General features: G+C 41.8%; 1 pseudogene; it reads right to left on the reverse strand.

The window, feature by feature from the left end:
* Positions 1 to 9,221: 9,221 nt before the first annotated feature.
* On the reverse strand, positions 9,222 to 10,581 carry LOC116270117 (annotated as a pseudogene).
* Between the last annotated feature and the right edge of the window lie 2,587 nt (positions 10,582 to 13,168).

Consider the following 13,168-nt stretch of genomic DNA (forward strand, 5'->3'; position numbering starts at 1 on the left):
ACCAAAAGAAATTGAAAGCTAGTCTCTTGTACCAAACAGTTGCCCAAGTTGTGAATGCAAAAGAAAAGTTATTGAAGGAAATTAAAAGTGCTGTTTCAGTGATAGCACACAAATGATAGGAAAGCAAAACAGCCTTATTGCTGATATGGAGAAAGCTGTAGTGGTTTCTATAGAAAATCAAACCAGACACAATATTTCCTTAAGCCAAAGCCTAATGCAGAGAAAGGCCCTAACTCTTCAATACTCAAGTGAATGCTACCGGGCTGTAATTCGTTTTTCCGTAATCCTGTGCACTTTGGGAGGCCGAGATCGGGAGCGATCACGAAGAGGTCAGGAGATTGAGACCCTGGCTAACACGCAAGTGAAACCCCCGCCTCTCCTAAAAAAATACAAACTAGCCGGGCGAGGTGGCGGGCTTCAGTCCCAGCTACTCTGGGAGGCTGAGGCAGGAGAATGGCATGAACCTTAAAGAGGAGGAGCCGTGTGAGCTGAGATCTGGCCACTGCACTCCACCCCTGGGTGACAGAGCTTGTGACCTCGGGCTCCCCAAAAAAAAAAAAAAAAAAAAAAAAAAAAAAAAAAAAAAAAAAAAAACTATGTGAATGCTGAGAAAGGTGAGGAAGCTGCAGTAGAAAAGTAGGAATTCAGCAGATGTTGGGTTCATGAGATTTAAGGAAAGAAGCCATTTCCATAACATAAAAGTACAAGGTGGGGAGTGGGTGTAAAAAACAAAAAAGTGCAAGGTGAGGCAGCAAGTGCTGATGGAGAAGCTGCAGCAAGTTATCCAGAAGATCTAGCTAAGATCACTGATGAAGGTGGCTACACTAAACAACAGATTTTCAAAGTAGACAAAACAGTCTTCTATTGGAAGATGCGATCTAGGACTTTCATAACTAGAGAGGGGAAGTCAAGGACTGGCTTCAAAGGTTCAAAGAACAGGCTGACCCTCTTGTTAGAGAATCATGCCACCAGTGACTTTAAGTTGAAGCCAATGCTCATTTACCATCCCAAAATCCTAGGGCCCTTAAGAATTATGCTAAATTGGCCAGGCGCAGTGGCTTACGCCTGTAATCCCAGCGCTTTGGGAGGCTGAGGCGGGTGGATCACCTGCAGTTAGGAATCCGAGACCAGCCTGGCCAACATGGTAAAACCCTCTCTACTAAAAATACAAAAATTAGCTGGGCATGGTGGCAGGCGCCTGTAATCCCAGCTATTCAGGAAGCTGGGGCAGGAGAATCACTTGAACCCAGGAGGCGGAGGTTGCAGTGAGCCGAGATGGCACCATTGTATTCCAGCCTGGGCAACAAGTGAAACTCCGGCTCAAAAAATAAATAAATAAATAAATAAATAAATAAATAAATAAAACAAAACAATTATGCTAAATCTGCTCTGCCTGTGCTCTATAAATGGAACAACAAAGCCCAGATGACAGCACATCTGTTGACATCATGGTTTACTAAATATTTAAAGCCCACTGTTGAGACCTGCTCCTCAGGAAAAAAAAAAAAAAAAAGATTATTTTCAAAATATTTTGGCTTATTGGCAATGCATCTGGTCACCCAAGAGCTCTGATACAGATGTATAAAGAGATTAATGTTTTCATGCCTGCAAACACCACATCTATTCTGTAGCCCATGGATCAAAGAGTAATTTTTACTTTCAAGTCTTATTATTTAAAAAATATATTTCATAGGCCGGGCGCGGTGGCTCAAGCCTGTAATCCCAGCACTTTGGGAGGCCGAGACGGGCGGATCACGAGGTCAGGAGATCGAGACCATCCTGGCTGACACGGTGAAACCCCGTCTCTACTAAAAAATACAAAAAACTGGCCGGGCGAGGTGGCGGGTGCCTGTAGTCCCAGCTACTCAAGAGGCTGAGGCAGGAGAACGGCGTGAACCCGGGAGGCGGAGCTTGCAGTGAGCTGAGATCCGGCCACTGCACTCCAGCCTGGGCGGCAGAGCGAGACTCCGTCTCAAAAAAAAAAAAAAAAAAAAAAAATATATATATATATATATATATTTCATAAGGCTCTAGTGGCCTTAGATAGTGATTCCTCTGATGGATCTGAGCAAAGTAAATTGAAAACTTTCTGGAAAGGATTCACCATTCTCAATGCCATTAAGAACATTCGTGATTCAAGGGAGGAGGTCAAAATATGAACATTAACAGGAGTTTGGAGAAAGTTCATTCCAACCCTCATGGATGACATTGAGGGATTCAAGGCCTCAATGTAGGAAGGAACTGCATATGTAGTAGAAACAGCAAGAGAACTAGAATTAGAAGAGGAGCCTGAAGATGTAACTAAATTGCTGAAACCTTACAATAAAACTTGAAAGGATGAAGGCTCACTTCTTTGGATGAGCAAAGAAAGTACTTTCTTGAGATGGAATGATAAAGGTGCTGTGAACATTGTTGAAATGACAACAAATAATTGAGAATATTACATAAACTTAGTTGATAAAGCAGCAGCAGGGTTTGAGAGGATTGACTCCAATTTTGAAAGAATTTCTACTGTGAGTGAAATGTTATCAAACAGAATTGCATGCTGCAGAGAAATCTTTCGTGAAAGAAAGAGCAAATTGATGCAGTAAACTTCATTGTTATTTTAAGAAGTTGCCACAGCCACCCCAACCTTCAGCAACCACTACCCTGATCTGTCAGCAGCCATCAACACTGAAGCAAGATCCTCCACCAGCAAAAAGATTACAATGCACTAAAGGCTCAAATGATTGTTCGCCTCATGCATGCATCTTTATGCAGAAGGAAACTAGGAGAATATATTTGTAAGCTTGTGGCAAGGAAGATTTTCTTAGGCCAAGTGTGAAAAAAAATGAAAGACTGGTAGACTTGCTTCCAAAAACAGAAAAACTTAACCATAAAAGACACCATAAACCAAGTTTTTAGGACAAATGAGAAACAGGGAGAAAACATTTATAACATGATGGCTTCCCTCATCACTTCTATTCAAGTCCTAGCTAGAGCAATCAGGCAAGAGAAAGAAATAAAATGCATCCAAATAGAAGAGAGGAAGTCAAACTATCTCTGTTCACAGACAACATGATTCCATACCTAGAAAACCCCCATAGTCTCTGCCCAAAAGCTCCTTTGGCTGATAAACAACTTCAGCAAAGTTGCAGGATATAAAATCAATGTATAAATATCACTAGCATTCCTGTACACCAACAAGCCAAACCAAGAGCCAAATCAGAAAGGCAATCCCATTCACAATTGCCACACACACACACACACACACACACACACACGCACACAAAACAAGCAAACAAAAACAGACAAAAACAACCTAGGAATACAACTAACCAGAGACGTGAAATATCTCTACCATGAGAATTACAAAACACTGTCCAAAGAAATCAAAGACACAAAAAATGAAAAATCCCACGCTCATGGATAGGAAGGAATAGTTAAATAAACTTCAAATATCAATATAACAGAATCTCAAATAGCAATTTTTTGGTAGATTTAGACCCTGCTAAACATGGAAAATTCTCCAAATGTACACTTAAGTGAAAAAAGTAACTTACAGAATACTATTTACAGCATGATCATTTATGCATATATATATATATGTGTGTGTGCGTGATTCTACATGAGCATTCAAATGTAACTGTGTAGAAAATTAAATATCTCAAAGGATACATACCAAACTGATAGATACAGTGTTTTTTTTAACCAAAGAGGGAAGTGAAATGACCTCACAGGAGGAAAGGTTAAAAAGGAGATATCGTCTTTATATTATTTACACCCTTTGACTTTTTATAAGAATGTATAAGGTATTACATGTACAAATAAAAAGTATATGTTGACATTTTTTAGAGAGTGCAAAGTAATATAACTTGCATGCATATTTTCAAAAGACAAAAGGCAGATTGGGAAAAATATCTGTAACGTAAATTAAAAACGGGATTAATACTGTTCATACACAAAGAATACCTGTACATCAATTTTAAAAAGAAGCCCCCCAAAAAAAATTTTTTTTAAATAAAAAAAGAAAGAAAAAGAAAAATCAGTAGGTCGGGTGTGGTAGCTTATGCCTATAATCCCAGCACTTTGGGAAACTGAAGCAGGTGGAACACCTGAGGTCAGGAGTTCGAGACCAGCCTGACCAAATGGTGAGACCCTGTCTCTACTAAAAATGCAAAAAATCAGTTGGGCATGGTAGCAACTGCCTGTAATCCCAGCTACTCAGGAGGATGAGGCAGGAGAATCACTTGAACCCAGGAGGCAGAGGTTGCAGTGAGCTGAGATCGCGCCACTGCACTCTAGCCTGGACAACAAGAGTGAAACTCCGTCTCAAAAAAAAAGGAAGGAAGGAAGGGAGGGAGGGAGAATTAGTAATAGAGTGGCACAGAAAAACTCACAAGAGAATAACTATAACCAAAAAGGGGCAGTGAAATGGGAAAAAAAGAATCACTATAAATGGCAAATAAGTGTAGTATATGAAAAAAAAAAAAGTATTATGAGTGATAAGAAAAAAGACTTCTAGGGTTAAGTCTTCCCAGACCAAATTATCCAAGTGCCTAAATGAAGTTTAAAAGGATGAGAAGCCACCAAGCATCCCATAGGAGCAAAGGACAAATCAGGACCATCAGGAAATGTTTAAAAAACTGATCTTCCAAGAAATTAGGATTTATGGAGAAGAGGTGAGAAGCAGCAGTCAGGAGCAGCTTCAGAAAGAAGATGTCAGAGAGAGCAGGGGTAAACGACATAAACTCTTCTGTGTGTTAGCTATATTCCTGGCTCCATTTTGTTGATTCTATTCTTGTTTTCCTTTCTTATTTCACTCCAGTTTTCACAGGCCATTTTGTTGTATTTTATTCATCTTGTAAAGTGCCTTTCACATCTGGAACATTTTTGAGAACAGATCATCAAATGAATGGATGATTTATTCATCAAATGGTCAAATGAATGAATGGTTGAATATATTGTGACTGTTTTCAAAAAAAGAAAGGTTCTTGAAGTAATCTAGAAGGATGAGAATACCAGACATTCTGAGTAAAATCTACTTTAGAATCACCGCACAATAACCTAGGCCTCAGATTCCCAGAGAAGGGGATGTATGAGGATTAAGTGTTACACCAAGCACTTAAAGGAGTGTTGGTCCTATGTCAGCAGAACTCATAGCACTGTTAAAATACATAGTATGCCAAAATATTACTATAAGGAAGGTTTTATTATTTATTTTATAAGGATAGGCTACCTGCTATAGCAAATGAAAAAAAAAATGTATAACGGCCCAGATTCAATAGAAGTTTATTTCTTGTTCATGGAAACGGTGCTGAGCAAGTGAATGAGTTGGCAGAATAGTCATTCCAGGAACTTAAGCTGGTAGGGTCATAACATCTTCAACAAGTGGCTTCCAAGGTTGCCCTGGGAATCACATCATTCCAACCAGCCAGAAGGAGAAAAAAGCAAGGTACATGTGGGAGGTTTTTATGAACCAAGCTGGAGGTGGTACGTATCAATTTTGAATAAAACTCGGGCATGTGACCAAACCTAACTGTACGAAGGGCACATAGTCTAGCCCAGAATGAAGAGCAGAACAAGGATTTGGGTGAGTCCCTAGTCTTTCCTGCCACAGACCTAAAGTGAGACTTAAATAAGGGACCTCAATAAATTCTAAGCTCCATCCTGTGATTCTCCTTCTCAGGAACCTGGGGAAATGTACCAAACACCCGTTCAAGGATTACTTTGCTGGCTGGGCACGGTGACACACACCTGTAACCCCAGAACTTTGGGAGGCCGAGGCAGGCGGATCACCTGAGATTGGGAGTTCAAGACCAGCCTGGTCGATATGGTGAAACCTTGTCTCTACTAAAAATACAAAAAAAATTAGCCGGGCGTGGTGGCACATGCCTGTAATCCCAGCTACTCAGGAGGCTGAGGCAGGAGAATCGTTTGAAAAAGGGAGGTGGAGGTTGCAGGGAGCCATGATCGCGCCACTGTACTCCAGCCTGAGCAACAGAGTAAGATTCTGTCTCACAAAAAAAAAAAAAAAAAAAAAATTACTTTGGTAATAAATTCCAGATGAGAATTCCATCTCCCAAAAGTCCACTATTAGAGGCTTTTTCAGAGAAGTCTCCTATTCCAATATAGGAGGAGGAAAGGGAGAAAAAAAAGCTCACCCCCGCAGTGTATTTTAAGAGGGTCACTGCGTTCTTCACGGGAAATGAGAGATGAAAGGTTGACTGTGCTTGTAAATAGGGAAGATTTTTCTGTGCGGCCTTGTGCATTGATGGAGAGAACGTCACGCTGATGTCAATCTTTTTTAAGCCACTGATCAATCCTTTGCAGAGGCACATTTTTTAAAAATATTGCTTCTATTGTTCACTTATGCCTTGCTCTGGTAAGGCTATTTCCACTCTGAGTAGGAGATAAAAGAACAGCTGCACCACATCTCTTAACCATGAACCTTACCAGGCACCCATTTTGCTAAAAAGAAAAAATCAATTTTTAGTTTTACAAGATAGAAATAAAGCCCATTTAAAAGAAAATGTTTAGAATGTCTATTTAAATGCAAATCGAACTACAGCATTTACATGTGTCAATTAAAGTCCCTCCAAGAATTTTCTTAAAATATTAGCATTTGCTCATGTGAACTTTTTATTTTAAAGAAAGAGACTCACAATTAAAAACTGTTCTGAATGTCATGGTAGTTGCTATAAAAAGGTAGCTCATTATTAGCTCTGGTAACATTTGACTTGAGGGACTAATTTATTTTCAGCATGAAAAACATGATGACTCCTTTACCCATCCAAGAAAGGTCAAGACTTTCAACTCAATGTGACCTCCCATGATTTTATCCCTGCCTCCACCCACCCCAGACAGAAGAGCCAAGGTAAGCAGTGATTGCCTGCTACCCACAACGCAATCTAAGAATATTAAAGAGCTAACATTTGCTGAGGACCTACAGCAATGCCAATCATTTTCTTCTTCGGATTATGTCTGTTAGCTTTCACAGTTACCCTACAGAGAGGGAAATGGGTAAACATTATTATTCTATTTTACAGATGAGGAAACAGGCTCAAAAGAATACCAATCTACCCTCAGTCTTACAATGAGTAAATTGTAAGTTCACAATTCAAAGCCAAGTGGATGTTATTCCAAAACGCACAGCCCTTCCAAGCTCTTCCAAGCTAGCTCACAAATGTCCAGGTCAGCTAGGCTCTTCCTAGTCAGATGCCCTTTCCTGCCTGCATGGAGGCCAAGGGCTCTTGGGGTTGTACTTGCTAGTAGTGGGTCCTTTTCGATGGAGTGACTTTTGCAGGAAAGAAGAAACAACAACAACTGACCCTGCGAAGAAACTCTACCTAAAAGCTGACATCATGTCATTTGCCTGGCCTGCCCTTTAAGCCTGTCCATCCCCTCTTCCAATCGGGAAAAGTTCCCATGTTATTATATTATATCCAGATGGATATGACTGACCTTACTAGACGTACAAGACAGCATGAGAGGATTCAAGGAAAGTCTGCCTACTCACACCCACCACTTACCTCTCCCTAAAAGCTTCCTACAGCTGCTCACTGATCCCGGAAATTACTTTAACAGATGATCAAGCCTTTAGTTCACAACTAGAGAGAACGACAGTAGAAGGGATATGAGGTAAGGGAGGCCAATTACCTTAAAGTCACACAAAAACTGTACCAGACAACAGCAAATCTCTTTGTATACAATTTTGATATAAGAAGAGGAACATTGGCAAATAATACAACAGCACACTCCTGCCATTGATTTTTATCTAGACCATAACAGATCACTAATGGAACCCAGCCCAATTTCCCTCTGAGCTTAGACACAACAACCATCTCAATACAGCACTCTAATCATAGTTGATAAAGTGATTAGACTCTATATACACATTCCAGGAATAAAGGGATGCAGGAATCCTTCTGCATGAGAAGGTGCATAAAGTGTCATGAGGTTGGCAAAGGCTGTGGAAGGAAAAGTGTGTGTTCTCCATGATGCATTTAACCAAATTCCCAATTTTCTTTGGGATCAGTACCCCAAGATTCACAATACTGCCCACAGAAGCCATCACTGGCAGGTAAATTGTAATGCAAATGCTTTTGGGGAAGGGTAAGTGTTACTTCCTTTCTGAGTTTCTTCTGTAACAGTCCAGGCTTCCATTACCATTGGAATAAAACCAATAGGTCACAAGTATTCATATGTTTACCACAAAGACTGCTGTGATCGTGAATTACCTACCTTGGAACCTCGAAGACAAAACTAAAGAGTTACATATAAGGGTGCCAGTTCCGGCCCGGCGTGGTGGCTCATGTCTGTGATCCCAGCACTTTGGGAGGCTGAGGCGGGCGGAGCAGAAGGTCAGGAAATCGAGACCATCCTGGCTAACACGGTGAAACCCTGTCTCTACTAAAAATACAAAAAAAAAAAAAAAAAAAACTGTAGCTAGGCCGGGTGGCGGGAGCCTGTAATCCCACCTACTCGGGAGGCTGAGGTAGGAGAATGGCGCGAACCCGGGAGGCGGAGCTTGCAGTGAGCCGAGATCTCGCGACTGCGCTCCAGCCTCCGTGACAGAGCGAGACTCCGTCCCCCCCAAAAAAAAAAAAAAAAAAAAAGGAGTGCCAGCTCCAGGTACAATTGAGTAAGCCCGCTCTACTCTGTTTCACCCACTCAGTGAAAATATACAACCTGGAAGTAATGCCTGGAGAAGCTATTTGAGGAATCAGAAAAGTAAACAGTAGCAGACCAGTGGGAGGACGGGTAGACCAGTTCCTGTTTTTCCACGAGTATCACTCAGCCTTGTCCGTGATACAAGGCAGGCCAAAACCCAGAAGTAGGTACCAGGAAATAAACACAGACAACTCCAGGAGAAGCCTTCAAATTTTGGTTAAGAATGGTACAGGAGACTCCTAATACTCAGACAAAGTGGGGGGAATGTCCCATTTTTCTGGTTTTTAAATTTTTTTCCAAGCCAAACTGTATCCAGCTTTATTAAAGATACTTTTCACAAATAATCATGGTATTTCAGGCAGGACATGAGCAGACAATCGTTAACGATATACAACAATTTTCAAACTCCCTTCTTCCATAGGCTACCAAAAGACGGAAACCTACTATAAAACCCAATGAATTAGCCCAGCGGTAGTGGTGCGTGCGCACCTGTAATCCCAGCTACCCAGGAGGCTGAGGCAGGAGGATCACTTGAGCCTGGGAGGCAGAGGTCGAGATTGCACCACTGCACTCCAGTCTGGGCGACAGAGTGAGACCCTGTCTCAAAAAAAAAAAAAAAAAATGAAGTCTTCATCTGATGCTCTGAACAGGGAAACTTTAGAGGTTTAGAGTGAGGATTGACATTTCACATTTAGCATGTTGTTTAACAACTTTTCAGGAGCCGACCTTGACTCTCAAGAAATGAAATGAAAATGGCAGAATTTATCCGAAGATCCACAGTCTAGAAATGGAACCACTGCTCTTTTGAGGGGTGCCATCTCAGTGGCATCACTGGAAAGTCCAGATTGCCTGACACATTGGTAACCAATTATTTGGGGTCAGGTCTCAACAGATGTCTGGGTTTCAGGGAGTTAAGTCTATGCTGAAAGGTGGAAAGGGAGAAGAGGACATAAAAACAAATTTGTTTTTCATACCACAAGGCTTTTGTGCCACGGTGGCCATGTGTGTCAAAGTCAGGGAATCCCTCCCTTGGGAGCCCAGAGGAGGCGTCTCAAAACCAGAAAGGAAAGGTGTTTCCCGCTCTCATCAATCCAGCTTCGGAGGCATTCTATTAGTGACACATGCCCCGTCCCCCAAAAACAACAATGAAGTATTCTGTGTGCTAACAACATAGCTTAAGGGGAAAAAAAAAAAAAAAGTAAAACAAAATTCTGCATTTTTATAAAACTTGATTTTAAAAAATAGTATTTCAAACTGTACAGTCACCAGAAGTACAGTTATCAAAAATGAATACACTTCACTTGGCATCTCCAGCGCCTTCAGCTTTCTGGGCCTGCTCTGTTTAGCATCTCCATTTTCTGCAGGTTTATTCCCGTCCTTGCCAGCATCAGCTTTTCCCTCTTTCCCTTTGGGTATCTTTTCTCCCTTTATTGCAGGGGCCTTTTTAGGCTTGGGCTCTGGCTTTGGAGGAGCAGGTTTAGCAGACAACCTCACAGATCTCTGTGGTTCGTCCTTCACCTTGGCTTTATCTCCTTTAGCAACCCCTTCAGCCTTCCTCTTGGGCATGGTGGTGGTAGGACGTAGGTGGTATGCCGGCTTTGGTCAGTCTAGAAATTGTTGCCGCCTCTTCTCCTTCCCTTTTTTTTTTTAATTTTTACTTTTGTTGGTACATAGTAGGTGTGTTTATTTATGGGGTACATCAGATATTTTGCTACAGGCACACAATGCCTAATAATCACATCGTGGAAAATGGGGTATCCATTTCCTCAAGCATTTATCCTTTGTGTGAAAGACAATCCAATTTTACTCTTTTCGTTATTTTTAAATATGCAATTGAATTATTTCGACGATAGTCATCTTGTTGTGCTATAAAATACTAGGTATTATTCATTCATTCTTTCAAAGTACTTTTTGTATCCATTAGCCATCCCCACCTGCCCCCAACCCCTCACTACCCTTCCCAGCCTCTGGTCACCATCCTTCTATTCTCTATCTCCATGTGTTCAATTGTTTTGATTTTTAGATGCCACAAATAAGTGAGAACATGCAATGTCTGTCTTTCTGTGCCAGGCTTATTTCACTAAGCATAATGACCTCCAGTTGTATCCATGTTGTTGCAAATGACAGGATCTCATTTTTTTAATGGCTGAATAGTACTCCATTGTGTATATGTACCACATTTTCTTTATCCATTCATCTGTTGATGGAAACTTAGGTTGCTTTCAAATCTTGGCTATTGTAAATAGTGCTGCAACAAACATGGAATTGCAGATATCTCTTTGATATACTGATTTCTTTTCTTCTGGGTATACATTTCTGGTATACACCCAGCAGTGGGATTGCTGGATTATATGGTAGCTCAATTTCTAGTTTTTTGAGGAACCTCCAACTTTTGCACAGTGACTATACTAATTTACATTCCCACCAACACTGTATGCGGGTTCCCTTTTCCCCGCGTCCTCTCTAGCATTTGTTATTGCCTGTATTTTGGCTATAAGCCATCTTAACAGAGATAAGATGATATCTCATTGTGGTTTGATTTGCGTTTCTCTGATGATCAGTGATGTTGAGCACCTTTTCATATATCTATTTGTCATTTGCATGTCCTCTTTTGAGAAATGTCTATTGAGATCCTTTGCCCATTTTTTAAATGGATATTAGATTTTTTCCTATAGAGTTGTTTGAGCTTCTTATATATTCTGGTTATTAATTCCCTGTCAGATGGGTAATTTGCAAATATATTCTCCCATTCTGTGGGTTGTCTCTTCATTTTGTTGATTGTTTCCTTCGCTGTGCAGAAGCTTTTTAACTTGGTGTGATCTCGTTTGTCCATTTCTGTTTTGGTTGCTTGTACTCGTGGGATGTTTCTCATGAAATCTTCATCCAGACCAATGTCCTGGAGAGTTTCCCCAGTTCCTTCTTTTAGTAGTTTCATAGTTTCAGGTTTAACTCTTTAATCCATTTTGATAAGCTTTTAATCCATTTTGATGTGATTATTTGATTGGAATCAAAAACCTTAGAAATTTGCCTGATGTTCTATTCTACTGCAGCTAAGCTGACACTTAAACCATAATATAAAGTCCTCCCACTCTTCCTCCTCTTTTCCATCGCAGAGGAGCCTCCCCCTGTAGCCACCACCATCAAGTTTCATTCTGTCAGGCCACCGCTGATGTTCACTTAAAATCCAAGGACTCTGCAGTCAGCTTGTGGTGAATGCTGCCAGGCCTGGGACTCACCCTTCAGGGAAGTGCGTTCCCCTCTGCTCCAGGGCAGGTCCAGAAATGCTGTCCAAGAGCCTAGGCCTGGGCTCGGGGACCCCAAGAACCCACTTGGTGCTCTGCCTCACTGTGGCTGGTACCTAAGGTGTAAGACAAAGTCCCTTCACTTTTCCCTCTGCTTTTCTCAAACCGAAGGAGTCTTTCTTCATCGCCACTACAGCTAGGAATGTGCCAGCTCACACCTGAAGTCAGCATATCTAGAGCCCAAGGCCCACAGCGTACTACCTGGGTATCACTGCTGGTTATTCAGGGCCCAACTGCTCTTTGGTCAGGAGGTAATAAATCCTGCTAGGACTGGGGCCTTCCTTCAAGGCAGCAGGCTCCCATTTGGCCAAGCGTGTGTCTAGAAATGTAATCCAGGAGCTAGGGCCTGGAACAGGGCCCTCATAGCTCTGCCCAGTGCCCTCTCCTACTGTGGCTGAACTGCTATCCAAGAGGCAAGACAAAGTTCTCTTTACTCTTCACTCTCCACCCCTTAATCAGAAGGAAGGAGACATTGTCATTGCTACAAGCTGCACTGCCTAGTGTTAGGGGAGGGACAGTGCGAGCGCTCCTTTAGCTGCCCTGACTGGTGTCTTCCTAGGTCACGTGCCACTTTAGTCCTGTGGCTCTGAACACAGCCAGCACTAGGATTTGCCTAGGAATTGCAGTTCTTGTGTCCTAGACTGCCTTTCAAGTTTACCTATGAGCCCGGAGCACTTTGGGCCCCAGTGGTAAAGCTTGCCGAGAAACTTGAGGTCCAGCCAATGGGATGAGTGGTTCCCCTCTGGCTAGGTCTGATGCAAGTTCTCCCTCTGTGCACTGGCACTGGCTGAGCCCAGCACGGCTTTTCTCTCTGCTATGACAAGGCAGTACCGAGTTCAATATAAAGTCTCCCAGTCACTGCTCTCCCTCCTCCAAGTGCACAGACTCTCCACATTACAAGGCTGCTGCCGGCGGATGGGAGAGGCGTGGTGTCATCATTACAAGATTTTCTCTCCTGCCCTCCTCAATGCCTCTTTCAATGATATGAAGTTAAAAACAAGTACTATGATTGCTCACCTGATTTTTGGTTCTTATGATGGTGCTTTTCTGTGTGCAGATAGTTGTTAAAATTTGGGTTCCTGTGGGGGGTACGAACGATGTAGGCTTGTAGTCTGCTGGTTTCTCCATCCACCCATTTTTTTTTTCTTTAATTTTATTTTATTTTATTTTTTTATTTATTTATTTTTTTGAGACGGAGTCTCGCTCTGTGGCCC

The sequence above is a fragment of the Papio anubis genome, chromosome 13, assembly GCF_008728515.1.
Source record: "Papio anubis isolate 15944 chromosome 13, Panubis1.0, whole genome shotgun sequence".
In the NCBI taxonomy this organism is placed as follows: Eukaryota; Metazoa; Chordata; class Mammalia; order Primates; family Cercopithecidae; genus Papio; species Papio anubis.